Source organism: Mixophyes fleayi, chromosome 4, assembly GCF_038048845.1.
Source record: "Mixophyes fleayi isolate aMixFle1 chromosome 4, aMixFle1.hap1, whole genome shotgun sequence".
NCBI classification, from domain to species: Eukaryota; Metazoa; Chordata; class Amphibia; order Anura; family Limnodynastidae; genus Mixophyes; species Mixophyes fleayi.
In genome coordinates, this window is record NC_134405.1 from 121,828,600 (window position 1) to 121,848,001 (window position 19,402).

Below are 19,402 nucleotides of genomic sequence, written 5' to 3' on the forward strand. Positions count from 1 at the left end.
CTCTCCTGGAATAAAGAAATCCGGGAAGAGTAAGCATCCTCCTGGGTCTTGGTGGAGGCAGGTCGTAATGACACCATTCGCATCATCAAGCCCCACTATGAAATGCCATGAATTTCGACATTTCATAGTACCCACACCCCCTCCTGCACTTGTCACCTGGTTTTAAAAGTGGGTAACTATGATTTTAAATGGTGTTGTAGTGCAACTTCCAATGTTATAAGGGGTATGATGCTGATGTAGAATGTGTTAAAAAAAATAAAATGAAAGGTTCACTGTGATTTTTGATGAATAATAAGTTAGTAAAAAAGGAATTGAGGGAGGCTTTAAAGGAATTTTCACGGTGTCTATGTTTTTTAACAATATTTTTTTTTGTGGCACTACAGGTCCCAGCGGCCCTGCATGACGGGGATGCTGTCGGTCATAGTTCTAGCAGCCAGTATGCTCTAGCAGCTGTTCCATACAATGCTTGTGCACCAACAATGTGTGCACATACATCCCTATGTAGATTTTGTCTCATCTGACACTTTTGGCTCATTACACCTGGTGAGGCAGAAAACGAGAGGGAAGGGACTGTCAAGTGAAGGCCAAGTACAGTAAGAATGTGTTCAGGTAATTGCCATTGAAGTAGACCTGGGTGACAGATGCAGATACACCTGTCAAGAGGCGTATCTCATGTGTGTAATGTAGGGCTGGGGAATTGTGATGCAGTGATGATGACGATCAGCAGTACAAGCTAGCTGCTCTTGATTGGCTGATGTGGATTGAGCCTTCGAGCTGCTACTACTTAATTCATTCAGTGGCGCTATAGTCAGTGTCAGACTGGGGCATGAAGGGCCCAGATGAGGGAATACAATGGGGGTGTGGCCAGCCACTAGAGAGGCGTAACCAAACCACTAGAGGGGGTGTGGTTAGCCCACAAGGGACAGCTAGCATAGTATATAAAGAATGCAGTATGTATATAAAGAGTACACAGTCTTGATCTGCCCCTTAGATTAGGCAGAACAGTCACCAAAAATCGGGACTGTCCCACTTGAATCAGAACATTTGACAGACTATCCTGCTCTCTCCTACCTGTTCTTGTCCCTTTCACCAGCTGTGGCTGCTGGTTTCTTTAGTTATGTTTTGTCTGGATCCTGGAATGTTGGGGGCCCTAATAAAAAAAAAAATGGGTACATTTAGAAAATTCCAAGCAGCCCTGTCGTTAAATCAAGTACTTAAGCCTTCCTCCAGCCCTAACATTAAAATAACAGTATTCCCATTTAATAAATAGATCTATATCCTTTCAACCAACCCCAACATTAAAGTAATAGTACTCCCTTTAAATAAACCTATTTCCCTCTCTTTAAACAGCCCCAGCAATAAATTAATAGGATTTACGTATAATATATATGCCTATTTCCGGCAACCGTCACTGCCGTAACATAATTCATATTCACATTTAATAAATATTTGATAAATAGACCTCATGCTCACCAAACTCGACCCACATTCATTTAATGGCCCCCAAACCACCCCATCTTAAATTAATAGTCCCCACTGTAAAATTAAATTGCCCCACCATGACCCCACAAACAAAATTGCACCCATTAATCAGCCACCACCTACCTCACACACACACACACACACACACACACACACAAGCCACATTACCACAAGCCCCCTGTCCCATCACACACACACACACACACACTACATTGCTACAAGCCCCCTGTGCCATCACACACACACACACACTACATTGCCACAAGCCCCCTGTGCCATCACACACACACACACACACACACACTACATTTCCATAAGCCCCCTTTGCTTCACAATGTGGAGGTACAAGTATTTATATTGCTACATCCATATTCAGTCGTTGTCCTGTAGCTGTCAGCGAGAGACAGAGCATGGGGGATCTGCTTCAGCAATTTGACACTGACAGGTAACTGATTTGTATATAACATACACCACATATATCAAGGATTTGTTAGATTGTGCCCCGCCGAGGAGCCCGTGAAGAGGGCGAAGATGGAAGAGAAGAGCAGAAGTAAAGATAAGAAGACTGGAAGGTTGAAAGAAGATCAAGAAAAAGACTCACTGTTTCTGGGATCCAGCGGTGGTAAGTTTCGATCTTCTTTCCCTACAGATCCTGGCGCTGGTAACAGTGGGCAGCTGAGCCAATCAAAGCTCAGCTTCCCCGTCGTCCAATCAGCGGCCAGGAAGGAGAACCCATTGCGGCTTCCCTCCGCTTGTTTGAAATGTTGGTGCCGTGACCAGCCAATCAGGGCTCCCTGCATGATGTTAGCGCGCCAGCAGCATAGCCTCTGTGCTCCACCATCTTGTGTTCAATCTGGTGGCAGAGCCCTTGAGAGCGGATGTTGTGCAACTCTGCCACGAGAAAACGATGGAGACGTCGCCTGCGGAGAAGTAGAAGGCCGCGGCAGCAGGGAGCCCTTGTAAGAGCTAAGAGTGCCCCAGCCAAGAAGGCAGCGAAGGGCAGCATGCCGAAGAAGACAAGAAGCGTTGCCGTCTGGAGGGTCTGGAAGATTGGAAGCCGCTGGGGACAAGTTGAGTATCCTGTGTGGAACAGGTAAGTATAATTCCTGCTGGCTGGGTCACGCATTAGGCCTGTGGGCAAGTAGTGGGCACAAGCCCAGCCTAATTATGGAGCAGGTAGGTTTATTTGAGCATGAGGCCCATAGGTTTAGCTGGGCACCAGGCCCTTTAGTCTAGGTGGGCCCCAGGCCCATTAGTTTAGTACGGCCCTGGGCCCTGATTTTATAGAGGACAAGTCCCTTAGGTTAGGAAGGTGCAAGGCCCTTAGGTTTATTAGGAGGGTGCAAGGCCCTTAGGTTTATTAGGAGGGCACAAGGCCCTTAGTGTCACTCACCGGACCGTGAGTGCCTCTGCGCTGGTGCGTGGTTCCCTAGCCTTCCTGCCGGCACCTGTCCTGAACCGCTGCCGTCCGCCATCTTGATGCACTGCGCATGCGCAGCATCCAAGCACTTATGACCTTTGCTTTTAATCTCATTGGTGGATCAGACACCTCTCCCTATTTAAGGCACCTGTGCTCATTACCTTGTGGCCTGGTCTTGAGTCTCATTCCCTGTGAGTCTCTGAATGTATCTCCTGTGTCCTGCTAGTGTCTTCAGCTTCCTGCTGATTACCTGTGCTACTCATCGGTGGTTTCCATACCCGCTACTGATTCCTGTATCCTACTCGTGTCCTCAGCTGCCTTCTGGATTACCTGCTCTGCTCATCAGCGGTTCTCATACCCGCTACAGACTCCTGTATCCTGCTCGTGTCCTCAGCTGGCTTCTGATTACCTGCTCTGCTCACCTGCGGTTCCCATACCCGCTACAGCCGTTCAGCGTCCCTGCTGTGCCTGCATATTCTCGTGGACAAGCTTCTCTACTCATCAGCGGTATGCTTACTTGTTATTGACTATCAACTGTTACCTTGCATATCCGCTTAGGACAAGCCTCTCTTCTCAGCAGCGGTCCCCATATAGACTATTTGTTGTTACGCTGCATATCTGTTTGGAACAAGCTTCTCTACTCAGCAGTGATATGCATACTTGTGATTGACTATCAGTTATTATCCCGCATATCCGCTCTGTGCAAGCCTCTCTACTCAGTAGCGGTATACATACCGTTATAGACTATTGGCTGTAATCGCTGCATATCTGTTAGGAACTAGTTCCTCTGTGCTCTCAGTGTCTTCATACCGTTATTGACTCTTTGCATGCCTCCACTCATCCGCACCTGAACTACTCCTCACTTACTAGCAGTGGTACAACTTGCTGTACGCAGACCACTGACTTCCCCGCTACCTACCTGCACCTGGACAAGTCTTCTCACCATAGCAGTGGTACAACTTGCTGTACGCAGACCACTGACTTCCCCGCTACCTACCTGCACCTGGACAAGTCTTCTCACCATAGCAGTGGTACAACTTGCTGTACGCAGACCACTGACTTCCCCGCTACCTACCTGCACCTGGACAAGTCTTCTCACCATAGCAGTGGTACAACTTGCTGTACGCAGACCACTGACTTCCCCGCTACCTACCTGCACCTGGACAAGTCTTCTCACCATAGCAGTGGTACAACTTGCTGTACGCAGACCACTGACTCTCCTGTTACCTTCCTTCACCTGCTCACGTCCAACCTGGTCTCCGTGGTTCAAACCTGCCTTTCCACTATAGATGCAAGTCGCTGACTTATCTACCAATATAGCTGCAAGTCGCTGACTCATTTACCAGTATAGCTGCAAGTCACTGACTATCATCATTTCCCTTGGCATCCTCTCTCCATCTGCTGTTATATATGTTCCTCTATTCACCCTGCTGCCAGAGGACCGCTGTGTAAACTCCGCCTCTCTGGTAAGCATAGTCAACTGGTGAAATCCTGGGCAAGACTCCTAGTGCCCGTGACACTTAGGTTTATTAGGAGGGCACAAGGTCCTTAGGTTTATTAGGAGAGAGCAAGGCCCTCAAGTGTGTTAGGGCACTAGGCTCACTGAGGTTATTAGGGCATTAGGCCCTTTTTGTAGAGCAGTCCTTTTTGCCAGTAGGATGCATAGGGAGGACAGAAGGCCTCTGAAACAGGAAGGCACCAGAGACCCTGTGCGAGTGTGGAGGCACCAGACCCTGTGTGAGTGCGGAGGCACGTGGCCTTTGAGTAGGTCCGTAAGGATACAAAATCCTGAGTTCCCAAGTCACAGGCTTAGTGGCCGGGGTTCCAGGCAGCAGGCGGAGGTCTGCTGTGGGGCTAGGTATCGGCGGATGCTGGTGGCTCAGGGAAGGTAAGTAGATAGATTGGTCTGTTCTTCAGAGCAGAGAAGGGTGACCATTTGTGATGTGGTCACTGGTAGGTCATACAATCTCTCTTTAGTATCTGCCCCTGTAGCAACCAAGGGTCAGACCCCATTAAACGCAGATGTGCTAGGGGGATCAAATGCGCGGCATGGTTCCCGGATTGCTGTTAAGAAGGATACGGTGTGTCTCACAGTCGTCCCCCGGGATCGGGTGAGTACCTGGGGTGTCGTTAAGGAATTTACGTTGTGTGTTGTCCTTGTCCCCATTGGCCCCGTTACAGATGAACCTAATTGCTTTGCTCACCTGTTTAAGAACAATAATGTACCTGACTGGTTTAGGTCATAGGGTTGCAATGGATATGACTGTGAAGGGCCTGGAGCTCATTAGGAGATGTTACCTGTTGTACCTAGAGGCATGGACAGCTAATTTTAAAACAACAATGTGTTTAAAGGCAAGAGTTGCAAAAACCACTGTTTAATACATTTACCCCCAGAAGTTATTCAAAATTGCAAACTCATATTTTGGTGAATGTCCATCCCATATCACAAGTATCTGACTTGATTAACAATAAAGGTGCGGGCTGGGCAGGGTGGCATCTGCCCCCTGGGCCGCCCGGCCTGACACCAGTTTGGGCCCCCCCCTTCACTGGTGGATATATGCGGTGCCATCCGCATACACTGAGTATTACCCAGCGCACAGGCGGCCGCATCACATGACACTCGATGCAGCCGCGTCATCAATGACACTGCCTGTGCGTTGGGTAATACTCAGTGGCGGGGGGGGGAGGGGACGGATGTAGCCCGGCCGCATGACACATGGGTAGTATTCTCTGTATACTACCCATGTACAGGGCAAAACTCCTCCCATAGCCCTGTAGCAGCAAATCACAGAGGGCCAGGGTGTCAGATTGACACCCTGAGCCTTGCTTCTCCTCCCCCCCAGTACCAGCCCCCTCTGAATATGATTGATACATGGGAGCCTCAATCTCACTAGGAGGCTCCCATGAAGTAGGTAAAAGTGAATAAATATATAAATAAATATTTATAAATAAATGCACACACACACATACGTATATATATATATATATATATATATATATATATATATATAATTAATAAAAAATAAAAAAGAATATATATATATATATATATACATATATATATATATATATATATATATATATATATATATATATATATATATATATACATATATACATATATATATATATATATATATACATATATATACATATATATATATATATATATATATATATATATATATATATATATATATATAATATACTGGTGGATTGCCCACCAATACAATGGGAGCTTCCAATACAGTAGGAGGCTCCCATTTAGGCAGGGCATGAAAAACACCCAGCCCTGGAGCCATTATTGAAGACAAGAGCAAAGGCAGAGCAAGAAGAAAGAAAGAGGGAAATTACAATCACTTTTATTCAGGTAAGTGTATGTTTAGTTTTTTTATATTATCTTTTTAATCTTTATTGTAAAAAAAATAGCATTTTTTTTGTGTATGTGTGTGAATAGATAATCATACAAATAGTGTAGTGCTATTTGTATGATGATCTATTACTAGTGCTTGATAAATAGGTTCCCCCAACAGGGGTTATAACGGGGATGCTGGCGGTGATAACCCCATTAGTATTTTATGCAGCAAAACCAAGCCATTTTGCTGGCAAAAACATCAGTTTTTTTTAAGCAAAATGGCTTCATACACTTTAATAAATCAGCCCCTGGGTTCAGTACTGTAATAGAACATTATCATTATTATATAATCTATTGCTAAACCCCCCTCCTACCTTCACGGACGAGCAGACAAAAGCATGTAAACATGCTAAACCCGTTGTACAGCACCGCGCGACAGCTGTATAGACCATCACTGGCGAAATGGAGCAGCAGCTTCTCCAAGGTATAGCCAGACAGTGGAAATCGTCACTGCCGCCCAGCGGCTGGACGGTGAGTCCCAATAATACTGGGCGTTCAGCTAATTATATATAAATATATAGGTCATATATTCTTTATATTGAAATGTAACCCCCTGTCACTGTGTGTAGTGTGGGGTGCAAAGGGTACACAGTGCACCTCCTTCTCAAGCCCTGGCTAGCTGATGGGCATGGGTGTAAATGATCAGGGGGTCCCTGCACATGCAGGTGTTTCTCTGTAGTTAGTGGGACACAGGTAATGTCACTTTGGTGCAGTGTAATAGAAGTCACAATAATTTGGGCGCCAGACCATCTCTATAACAAACTCAACTCTTTATTTACACTCTTCCTCCAGCACGATAATCATAATGGTTGCAGAATATATACATCTCCTTACTCTCTCCAGCACAGTTCTTAATGAGCAATACGAATATGGTTGCAAATATATCTCATTACTCCTCCTGCACAGTTCTTAATGTTATCCAGATGTTATGTAACATAAATCATTGGTCTCTCTTACACTCCATACTCACTGCAGATACCCTTTCTGCAGGGGCACATGCATGGATGCTAATAGGCAGGCAGCCTCTCCTCCATGCAGCTCTGACACACTCTGTGTACCTCTCAACTGCAGCTCATCCCTCCTCTGCGGGGATGATGTCTCCTGTGCTCTGACACGTCACTCTGTGTACTCTCAGCCTCAGGATCTGACACTACAGCTACCAGGCCTCTTGTAGCAGCCCTCACTCCAGGGCCTCTTCCATGCGAAGTGTCCCCCTCTCTCTTGGGTTCACTATAGTGACATGGAGTTCTCCCCCTCATCCAGGGCACACATTCCTTGCCCTGGCGCAGTCACCACGCTCAGACAGCCAGGCAATGCTGGGGGAGCCTGGGAGCTTCCACCCCAGGTCCCCAGCTACAACTCTCCTCTCCTCTGTCTTCTCTCTGTCTCTCTATCTCTATCTCCTTTCCCCCTTGCTGACAGCCCCTCTTTCCTCTCCCTCAGTCTCCAGGCTGGGCTGGGTTATCCCCATGGTAACCTGTTTATGTAACTTTTCATAAACTATTAGCTTACCCTCTAGGTGACCCCTCCTGAATTCACAGAAGTACAGGTTTAACTAAAACACCACTAGGGGGGTGTTACATTCTCCCCCGATTAGCTGGGCACCCTAAACTACACCTAGTGGGCTGCCTAGCTAATCTCACTCACACCTAACTCACATATGACCACACACATGTAAACTTTTCTACATCACTATTGCATGAAAAATCACAGTGTAAAGTGAATACATACATAGCAATACAATGGCAGTATCAATATAAAACACATTTCACATTGCATACCCCACAACACCCCCAATGGATGTAAACATGTGAGTCACAGGTGTCCTGTTTTCTTTCAATGTACATTTAAATATGGCTTTATGCCAAAGCAATGTAGCACCTGCCCATGCCTGCCCATGTCTCCCCCCTCCTGGGTCAAAAAGAGACAGGTGGCTCTCGTGGGCCCCTCCCAACAAATACATCTCCCCCAAGTCACATATCAGCAATATATGCAGGGGTGGCATTTGACCAGCGGGGTTGCCTTCCCCCCTTTCTCTCCAACGTGAACGATCTGCCTTTCTTTGCTCCCCCTAATCCTCCGGAAGGGCAATATACAGACGTCACATTGCACAATCTGCCTCTCTTTGCTTCCCCAAATCCTCAGGAAAGGCAATATACAGACTGCATTATAATTACACCTCACACGTTGAACCTTTTCTTCTTTTGCTTCCCACTCAGCTGGGATAAGTGGCACTACAAGTCTCAGCAACAAGCACACTGCTGCTCCATATACTGTCCCGGACAGAACTACTCAGCAAACAGCTTGCTTCACCTTCTCCTCATTACCCTTGGTCTCCTGGGCACCTAGAGACGGTCAGACATGGTGTCCCAAGGGTGTTACTCCGGCTGGGCACACTGCACTCAGTCCCTGTGTCCTGCAAGCACTTTCTCCATCTGTTGTGCTTGAGCCCCACGTTGGGCGCCATTATGTAACCCCCTGTCACTGTGTGTAGTGTGGGGTGCAAAGGGTACACAGTGCACCTCCTTCTCAAGCCCTGGCTAGCTGATGGGCATGGGTGTAAATGATCAGGGGGTCCCTGCACATGCAGGTGTTTCTCTGTAGTTAGTGGGACACAGGTAATGTCACTTTGGTGCAGTGTAATAGAAGTCACAATAATTTGGGCGCCAGACCATCTCTATAACAAACTCAACTCTTTATTTACACTCTTCCTCCAGCACGATAATCATAATGGTTGCAGAATATATACATCTCCTTACTCTCTCCAGCACAGTTCTTAATGAGCAATACGAATATGGTTGCAAATATATCTCATTACTCCTCCTGCACAGTTCTTAATGTTATCCAGATGTTATGTAACATAAATCATTGGTCTCTCTTACACTCCATACTCACTGCAGATACCCTTTCTGCAGGGGCACATGCATGGATGCTAATAGGCAGGCAGCCTCTCCTCCATGCAGCTCTGACACACTCTGTGTACCTCTCAACTGCAGCTCATCCCTCCTCTGCGGGGATGATGTCTCCTGTGCTCTGACACGTCACTCTGTGTACTCTCAGCCTCAGGATCTGACACTACAGCTACCAGGCCTCTTGTAGCAGCCCTCACTCCAGGGCCTCTTCCATGCGAAGTGTCCCCCTCTCTCTTGGGTTCACTATAGTGACATGGAGTTCTCCCCCTCATCCAGGGCACACATTCCTTGCCCTGGCGCAGTCACCACGCTCAGACAGCCAGGCAATGCTGGGGGAGCCTGGGAGCTTCCACCCCAGGTCCCCAGCTACAACTCTCCTCTCCTCTGTCTTCTCTCTGTCTCTCTATCTCTATCTCCTTTCCCCCTTGCTGACAGCCCCTCTTTCCTCTCCCTCAGTCTCCAGGCTGGGCTGGGTTATCCCCATGGTAACCTGTTTATGTAACTTTTCATAAACTATTAGCTTACCCTCTAGGTGACCCCTCCTGAATTCACAGAAGTACAGGTTTAACTAAAACACCACTAGGGGGGTGTTACATTCTCCCCCGATTAGCTGGGCACCCTAAACTACACCTAGTGGGCTGCCTAGCTAATCTCACTCACACCTAACTCACATATGACCACACACATGTAAACTTTTCTACATCACTATTGCATGAAAAATCACAGTGTAAAGTGAATACATACATAGCAATACAATGGCAGTATCAATATAAAACACATTTCACATTGCATACCCCACAACACCCCCAATGGATGTAAACATGTGAGTCACAGGTGTCCTGTTTTCTTTCAATGTACATTTAAATATGGCTTTATGCCAAAGCAATGTAGCACCTGCCCATGCCTGCCCATGTCTCCCCCCTCCTGGGTCAAAAAGAGACAGGTGGCTCTCGTAGGCCCCTCCCAACAAATACATCTCCCCCAAGTCACATATCAGCAATATATGCAGGGGTGGCATTTGACCAGCGGGGTTGCCTTCCCCCCTTTCTCTCCAACGTGAACGATCTGCCTTTCTTTGCTCCCCCTAATCCTCCGGAAGGGCAATATACAGACGTCACATTGCACAATCTGCCTCTCTTTGCTTCCCCAAATCCTCAGGAAAGGCAATATACAGACTGCATTATAATTACACCTCACACGTTGAACCTTTTCTTCTTTTGCTTCCCACTCAGCTGGGATAAGTGGCACTACAAGTCTCAGCAACAAGCACACTGCTGCTCCATATACTGTCCCGGACAGAACTACTCAGCAAACAGCTTGCTTCACCTTCTCCTCATTACCCTTGGTCTCCTGGGCACCTAGAGACGGTCAGACATGGTGTCCCAAGGGTGTTACTCCGGCTGGGCACACTGCACTCAGTCCCTGTGTCCTGCAAGCACTTTCTCCATCTGTTGTGCTTGAGCCCCACGTTGGGCGCCATTATGTAACCCCCTGTCACTGTGTGTAGTGTGGGGTGCAAAGGGTACACAGTGCACCTCCTTCTCAAGCCCTGGCTAGCTGATGGGCATGGGTGTAAATGATCAGGGGGTCCCTGCACATGCAGGTGTTTCTCTGTAGTTAGTGGGACACAGGTAATGTCACTTTGGTGCAGTGTAATAGAAGTCACAATAATTTGGGCGCCAGACCATCTCTATAACAAACTCAACTCTTTATTTACACTCTTCCTCCAGCACGATAATCATAATGGTTGCAGAATATATACATCTCCTTACTCTCTCCAGCACAGTTCTTAATGAGCAATACGAATATGGTTGCAAATATATCTCATTACTCCTCCTGCACAGTTCTTAATGTTATCCAGATGTTATGTAACATAAATCATTGGTCTCTCTTACACTCCATACTCACTGCAGATACCCTTTCTGCAGGGGCACATGCATGGATGCTAATAGGCAGGCAGCCTCTCCTCCATGCAGCTCTGACACACTCTGTGTACCTCTCAACTGCAGCTCATCCCTCCTCTGCGGGGATGATGTCTCCTGTGCTCTGACACGTCACTCTGTGTACTCTCAGCCTCAGGATCTGACACTACAGCTACCAGGCCTCTTGTAGCAGCCCTCACTCCAGGGCCTCTTCCATGCGAAGTGTCCCCCTCTCTCTTGGGTTCACTATAGTGACATGGAGTTCTCCCCCTCATCCAGGGCACACATTCCTTGCCCTGGCGCAGTCACCACGCTCAGACAGCCAGGCAATGCTGGGGGAGCCTGGGAGCTTCCACCCCAGGTCCCCAGCTACAACTCTCCTCTCCTCTGTCTTCTCTCTGTCTCTCTATCTCTATCTCCTTTCCCCCTTGCTGACAGCCCCTCTTTCCTCTCCCTCAGTCTCCAGGCTGGGCTGGGTTATCCCCATGGTAACCTGTTTATGTAACTTTTCATAAACTATTAGCTTACCCTCTAGGTGACCCCTCCTGAATTCACAGAAGTACAGGTTTAACTAAAACACCACTAGGGGGGTGTTACAGAAATATACTATATTTTTTACTTCAATTGTATTTTACAGTTACCGGGTACTATATAAACTGAAAGTCAGCTAGATGGCATAGGATTGTTTTTATCAGTTGAGCAGCATTGTATTTTTAATGTGCACTATCAATGCTGTTTGGATGTGCGTTATTATTGCTAGTTTTAATTTGCAGTATCAGTGCTAGTTTTAATGTGCAGTATTAATGGTAGTTTTAATGTGCGGTATCAATGCTAGTTTGATGTGCAGTATCAATGGTATTTTGAAAAACAATTTCACTAGACCAGTGGTTCCCAAACTTTTGCAGTTCGCGGCACCCTTAGAGTCTCCAAATTTTTTCAAGGCACCCCTCCAAAATAATTATTGAGCAGTCCTGTTTTAGAAGTAGTTGGGTCAAAAAATTATTTAGGTCAGGACAGAAATACTTATTTAGTTATATGCAAAAATGCCCCCTCTGCATCCAGACACTCTGCCCTCAGGCACTCTGCCCCCTCTGCATCCAAACACACTGCCCCCTCTGCATCCAGACACACTGTCCTCTCTCACACTGCCCCCTCTGCCCTCTGTCACGCTGTCCCCCCTCCTCTGCCCTCTCTCACGCTGAGTCCCCCAACACTGCCCCTGTCATGCTGTGTCCCCCAACACTGCCCCTGTCACGCTGTCCCCCCTCCTCTGCCCTCTCTCACGCTGTGCCCCCCCAACACTGCCCCTGTCACGCTGTGCCCCCCAACACTGTCCCTGTCACGCTGTGCCCCCCAACACTGCCCCTGTCACGCTGTGTCCCCCAACACTGCCCCTGTCACGCTGTGTCCCCCAACACTGCCCCTGTCATGCTGTGCCCCCCAACACTGCCCCTGTCACGATGTGCCCCCCAACACTGCCCCTGTCACGCTGTGTCCCCCAACACTGCCCCTGTCACGCTGTGCCCCCCAACACTGCCCTTTCACGCTGTCCCCCTTCCTCTGCCCTCTCTCACGCTGTGTCCCCCAACACTGCCCCTGTCACGCTGTGTCCCCCAACACTGCCCCTGTCACGCTGTGTCCCCCAACACTGCCCCTGTCACGCTGTCCCCCCTCCTCTGCCCTCTCTCACGCTGTGCCCCCCAACACTGCCCCTGTCACGCTGTGCCCCCCAACACTGCCCCTGTCACGCTGTGCCCCCCAACACTGCCCCTGTCACGCTGTGCCCCCCAACACTGCCCCTGTCACGCTGTGTCCCCCAACACTGCCCCTGTCACGCTGTGTCCCCCAACACTGCCCCTGTCACGCTGTGTCCTCCAACACTGCCCCTGTCACGCTGTGCCCCCCAACACTGCCCTCTCTCACGCTGTGCCCCCCAACACTGCCCCTGTCACGCTGTGCCCCCCAACACTGCCCCTGTCACGCTGTGTCCCCCAACACTGCCCCTGTCACGCTGTGCCCCCCAACACTGCCCCTGTCACGCTGTGCCCTCCAACACTGCCCCTGTCACGCTGTGTCCCCCAACACTGCCCCTGTCACGCTGTGCCCCCCAACACTGCCCTTTCACGCTGTCCCCCCTCCTCTGCCCTCTCTCACGCTGTGTCCCCCAACACTGCCCCTGTCACGCTGTGTCCCCCAACACTGCCCCTGTCACGCTGTGTCCCCCAACACTGCCCCTGTCACGCTGTGCCCCCCAACACTGCCCCTGTCACGATCCCTTTCACTCCTCTGCCGCGCGCCAGCCAGAGGAAAAAAAAGAAAGAACACAAAAACTTGCCAATCCGCCGGGCGCCGGGACCCTGCAGCCTCCTCTCTCCCGCAGCTGTCACTGAATATCGACGTCAGCGTTTGCCCATATATATATATATATATATATATATATATGTATGTATGTGGGCCGCTACTTATGGTCCAGTGCTATGTGCTTGCCCCCTGGGCTAAAATTTGCCAGCCCTCCGCTGCCTGTTAGCACCGTACATGTTTTCTTTGGGTAGGGTAGGTGTTTCTGGAGAGGAGAAGTCCAACAGTAATATGCCAATGAGTACAATCCCGGCAACTATGAAATACAGACTTACCGTAAAAGCGAGGGAGAACATTGCAGACACGCCGCCTTAAATGTCTGATAGCAGAAAATGTTGGCATTGTGATTCTCGTCATGGGGGGCAAGGGGGCAATCACACTGCCGGCATTTTCAGCTATTGGAATTAATAGGCGGCATGTCTGAAATGTTCTCCCTCGCTTTTATTGTAAGTCTGTATGTGATAGATGCTGGGATTGTACTCATCAGCATATTAATGTCAGTGTAAGTAATGTTGCACTTCTCCTCTTCGGAAAACTGACTACCACCGCTTTCTTTACATGTTTACATAGCAAACTTTTTAAAGAACACTCAATCATCTAAATCATATCTATCACCATAGTATTGTCTTGTCAGCCAGCAAAAAATGCAGCTTTAGAATTGTTATGAGCATTTTCAATTTCACATAGCTTTTAAATACATATTTTTTATTTTTTTGGTGCACTACAAAGAGAAACTAAGGCTTGTAGAGGTGAATATAAACTGCACATATCACCTTTTGCACTTATTCCAGTGCATAGTCCCATTCTGGTGGCCAGTATGAAAAAAAAACAGTCTATTCTTATGACCAACATACAAAATAGTCATATTTTTGTGGCCAGTATACAAATATAGTCCATATAAATAGAATATATTCTAGTGGCCAGCACATTTCACATGAGTGGTGGTTGTAGTATATCTGTCAGGGCCAAACTGGCCATCTGTTACTTATAGCAAATGCCAGAAGGGCCAAAAGCTAGATGGGCTAGTCCAAGAAGGGGAGGATTGGCCATTACTATCTCCTGGGACCCAACTGCCATGCCAGGTCCCGGCATGAGTATGTGCGGACAAGCTAATGGGGCTGGCCCTAGCCTATTGGTGGCTGGCTTGGGGGCACTAGTGTATGGCATAATATGAATTAAGGGTAATACTATTATTATTATTATTATTATTATTATTATTATCTTTAATTTATAAGGCCCCACAAAGGGTCCACAGTGCTGGTACATGACATACCGAAAACAGTGAGCCATGACACAACATGATACAGAAAGAAAAAAAAAGCAACAAAAATATATACACAGACACATGTAACATGGTAATGCAAATCAAATTATTATCCTCTTCAGTCTGGCATTCGTTCTCAACACTCCACGGAGACTGCATTGACTAAGGTTGTCAATGATCTGATCACTGCTAAAACTAAACGCCATTACTCTCTCCTAATTCTCCTGGATCTCTCAGCGGCATTTGACACCGTAGACCACTCTCTTCTCATACAAACGCTGCAATCCCTAGGTCTTCAAGACACTGTTCTATCCTGGTTCTCATCCTACCTGTCTAATCGCTCTTTCACTGTTAATTTCTCTGGAGCCACCTCTGCTCCGCTTCCTCTATCAGCTGGAGTACCGCAAGGCTCAGTGCTAGGTCCTCTGCTGTTCTCTATCTATACCGCTTCTCTTGGAAATCTAATAAGTTCTAGTATCATCTCTATGCAGATGATACCCAAATCTATCTATCCTCTCCTGATATCTCGACATCTGTGTTGTCCCGTGTAACTGACTGTCTTTCTGCCATTTCATCCTGGATGTCCTCTCGCCAACTCAAACTTAATCTTTCTAAAACAGAGTTAATAATATTCCCACCCACCAACAAGAGCATACCTGACATTTCTATCTCTGTTGATAACATGACCATAAATCCCACCCCACAAGCCCGCTGCCTAGGTGTAATCCTTGACTCACACCTATCCTTAGTTCCCCACATTGACTCTATATTTAAATCATGTTACATACATCTAAAAAACATTTCCAGAATTCACACATTTCTCACACAAGACACTGCAAAAACCTTAATTCATGCACTTATCATCTCCCGCATTGACTATTGCAATTCCCTCCTTACTGGTCTTCCCCAAATCAGACTCAAACCCCTACAGTCTATTTTGCATATAGCAACAAGATTGATTTTCCTTGCAAATCATTATTCCTCTGCTGAATCACTCTGTATGTCTCTACACTGGTTGCCTGTTTTCTACCTAATCCAATATAAAATACTTTTACTAACCTACAAGGCCATCAACAAAGCTGCACCAACATACATCTCCTCTCTTGTCTCAAAATATCTCCCAACTCGGCAACTCCGTTCTGCACAAGATCTGCATCTCTCATCCACTCTCATTACATCCTCCCATTCCCGGTTACAGGACTTTTTTCGGGCTGCACCCACTCTATGGAATTCTCTCCCTCACTCAATAAGACTCTCCTCTGGTCTACAAACTTTCAAGGATTCTCTGAAAACCCACCTCTTCAGACAAGCTTATAATATTCCTCAACCACCCTCTTAACCTCACTACTGTCACGGGCACTAGGAGTCTTGCCCAGGATTTCACCAGATGACTGGGCTTACCAGAGTAGTGAAGTTCACACAACGGTCCTCTGGTAGCGGGGTGACTAGCGGAACAGATATCACAGCAGATGGAGAGAGAATGCCAGTAAATAATAGGAAAGTCAGTGACTTGCAGCAATCTTTGGTCAATGAATCAGCGACTAGCTGATATAGTGGAAAGGTAGATTTGAACACGGAGATCAGGATGGACGTGAGTAGATGCAGGGAGGTAGCAGGGAAGTCAGTGGTCTGCGTACAGCAAGTTGTACCACTGCTTATGGTGAAGAGACTTGTCCAGGTGCAGGTAGGTAGCGGGGAAGTCAGTGGTCTGCGTATAGCAAGTTGTACCACTGCTTATGGTGAGAAGACTTGTCCAGGTGCAGGTAGGTAGCGGGGAAGTCAGTGGTCTGCGTATAGCAAGTTGTACCACTGCTTATGGTGAGAAGACTTGTCCGGGTGCAGGTAGGTAGCGGGGAAGTCAGTGGTCTGCGTATAGCAAGTTGTACCACTGCTTAATAGGTGAGGATGTGTACAAGTGTTGATGAGTGGAAGCATACAAAGATAATAGGATGCAGACACTGAGAGCACAGAGGAACTTGATCCCAATAGGTATGCAGTGTATCCAACAAAGTCTATATAACGGTATGTGTGGCGCTGCTTGGTAGAGACTTGCTCAGCACAGATATGCAGGCCAATAATGGATAGTCAATCACAGTTATGCATATAACGACTGAGTAGTACGGTTAATTCCAAATAGGTATGCAGCGTAACAATAACAGTCTATAGCGGGTATGGATACCGCTGCTGAGCGTGGAAACTTGTCCTAGCGGATATGCAGAGTAAACGTAGAAAGTCAATAACAGATAGGCATACCGCTATTCAGTAGAACAGTCTGTCCACAGGGAGATGCAGGAACTGCAGAGACGCTGGACGGCAAAGACGAGTGTAGGAACCACAGGTGAGTAGATACGGTAATCAGAGTCCAGCTGAGGACATAGGCAGGAAACAGAAGACTGTAGCAGGTATGGAAACCAGCGATGAGTAGCACAGGGAATCCACAGGAACTGAAGACACTAGTAGTACACAGGAGATAGTAGCGGGTATGGAAACCAGCGATGAGTAGATCAGGAATCAGCAGGAAACTGAAGACACTAGTAGAACACAGGGAACACCTTCAGAGACTCACAGGGAATGAGACTCCAAGATCAGGCAATGAGGTAATGCACATAGGTGCCTTAAATAAGGAGTTGCCTGATCAACCAATTTGGATTAAAAGCAACAGTCACAAGAGTTCTTGGGAGCTGCGCATGCGCAGACCATCAGGATGGCGGACGGCCGCGGTTCAGGATAAGTGCCGGCAGGAAGGCTAGTGAGCCACGCACCAGCGCAGAGGCATTCACGGTCCGGTGAGTGACAACTACATTATCCTATTATCACCTGATACACAATTTCACACAAGACAACTACCCCCTGACCAACATTGTTGTGTGACAAGATCATTTAGCTTAGGAGTCACATTTCCCTTTGCAGTCTGGCTGGACCGAAATGCAAAATGTAGACTTAACCTCATGTATCAAACTCCCATTGTCCCATAGATTGTAAGCTTACGAGCAGGGCCTTCTCACCTCTTTGTCTGTTTTACTCAGTTTGTTTTTTTAGTTTACTGTGTTTGTCCCCAATTGTAAAGCGCTACAGAATATGTTGGCGCTATATAAATAAATGATGATGATACTGAGACAATGAGTGAAAGTGCTGGTAGAAATCAGTGAGAAGTAGGCCGAAGCTTAAGAAAATAGGGTTAGGGAAGCAGGCCAAGAGGTACAGAGGGCAGAGCCGTAACTAGGGTGGTGCGGGCGGTGCCGTCGCCCCGGGCGCAAGCCCAAAGAGGGCGCAGCAGCCGCCCGCTACCTAGCTCTGCTGCCAGTGTTAAGAAAAGCCTTTGACTTCCGAAGTGGAACGCATGTGCGTTCCACAGACAGGAAGTTACAAATACCGAACTTCCTGTCTGTGGAACGCACATGCGTTCCACTGCAGAAGTCAAAGGCACATCGTGAGTGAAAGGCTCCGCTGCCAGCGTTGGACTGGCTTGCAGGGGGGGGCGATGATTGATCAATCACTCCGCCCTCTTCACTGGTGGGGTGGAGGAGGCTGCCGTCAGCGTGGGGGGAGGCTGGGATATAGACTGCACTCTTCAGCTGTGCGCTGCCTTAGTTAGGCACAGTACGGCTATGTACTTTTTACAGGCACAGTCTTCTGTTGTTTACATGTGAATGCCCCGTCCCCGCTTCTGACCACATGTATCACAGGAGAGCTTCTGAAGCTACTTCCTGCCTGCACTATTATTGAGTGGCTTCATCTAAGGTGTGCTGGGGCGCGCTGTGCAGTAGAAGTGGAAGCGCTCAGAGGCTCCTTCAGAATGAATGGGTCACTGATGTGCAAGGTATGGTCCCCCCCTTTCCTTCCCTCCATGTTTGCCAGTCTGTCTTACTGCTGCTTGTACCCTAATTTGGTTTCTCTATCGCCCCCCCCCTGTCTCCCCTTTGTTTCTATAACAATGCCTTGAAATGCTTTGTATAAGCAGCAGTTATATATAAATGTTCAAACGTGTCATCTGAGATATACACAGTGTGCTGGGCATTTATAGATCAGTCAGAGTTATTTTTTGCATGCTTTAAATAGTCATTAGGGCAGAGAGTCGGTTGTTAATTTATTGGAATCCCACCACTGTGTGTGTGTGTGTGTGTGTATATATATATATATATATATATATATATATATGTATATATATATATATATATATATATATATCCACGAATTCTTTCAGTAAAGTGCTAGACACACCCACATTAGGCTGGCCACACCCACTTGTCAAATGCCACTCCCACTTAGATGGGGGGCGCCGGTGCCCTGTCTCGCCCAGGGCACCAAAATGTCTAGTTACGGCACTGACAGAGGGTGATGCAATAGTAAAAGGAGCACAAAAGGAAAGAGGGCCCTGCTCCTGAGAGCTTACATCCTAAAGGAAAGGGGGAGACACAAATAGGGTGGTACTAACTGGGACAGAGCACCGGGATAAGGGAGTTAGGAGGAGGACTGATAGACTAGAATAAAGAAATGAGTCTTAAGGGCACGCTTGAAGCCTTTGAGAGTAGATGCTAACCTGATGTAACATGGAAGATCATTCACGTTGCTGTAGTGTGGGGAAGATGCTGGTTGCTGTAATGTGGGGGTGATGCTGGTTGCTGTAAT